Source organism: Carlito syrichta, unplaced genomic scaffold (assembly GCF_000164805.1).
Source record: "Carlito syrichta isolate Samal-C Ts95f unplaced genomic scaffold, Tarsius_syrichta-2.0.1 Scaffold301957, whole genome shotgun sequence".
Lineage (NCBI taxonomy): Eukaryota > Metazoa > Chordata > Mammalia > Primates > Tarsiidae > Carlito > Carlito syrichta.
Genome location: NW_007246053.1, coordinates 112,042 through 112,839, shown reverse-complemented (window position 1 = coordinate 112,839; position 798 = coordinate 112,042).

Sequence of the window (798 nt, the reverse complement as noted above, 5' to 3'; positions counted from 1 at the left end):
CGCTGCAGTGGCCGGGAGCGGCCACTGCACTCCAGTCTGGGCGACGAAGTGAGACTCCAACTCAAAAAAAAAAAAAAGAAATAAGCAGTAGACAGCAGGCAGTCTTGCTGCTCTCCTGCCCAATGTGTCCTTCATAATGTATCTTCTCTTTAATAAATTTATCTTCCTTAGCTCAAAAAAAAAAAAAAGAAAGAAAGAAGATAGAAAGTGGGACCTCATCAAACTAACAAGCTTCTGCAAAGCCAAAGAAACCATCAAGAGAGCAAGGAGACAGCCCACAGAATGTGAAAAAATATTTGCCAACTGTATATCTGACAAAGGCCTAACATCTAGGATCTACAAGGAACTCAAATGCGCCAAAAGGAAAAAAACAAACAGACCCATTAAAAAGTGGGCAAAAGACATGAATAGACACTTCTCAAAAGAAGATATACGGGCAGCCAACAGACACATGAAAAGTACTCAGCCTGATTCATCATCAGAGAAGTGCAAATCTAAACCACATTGAGATACCACCTAACCCCCGTAAGAATGCCCATCATTAATAAAACAAACAACAGATGCTGGTAAGGATGTGGAGAAAAAAGAATGCTTCTACACTGCTGGTGGGAATGCAAACTAGTGCAACTTCTTTGGAAGACAGTGTGGCAATTTCTGAAAGAACTAGACATTGACCTTCCATATGACCCAGCAATTCTCCTATTGGGAGTATACCTGGAGGAACTCAAATCATTCTACAAAAAAGATACCTGCACACATATGTTTTTTGCAGCTCTATTCACAATAGCAAAAACATGG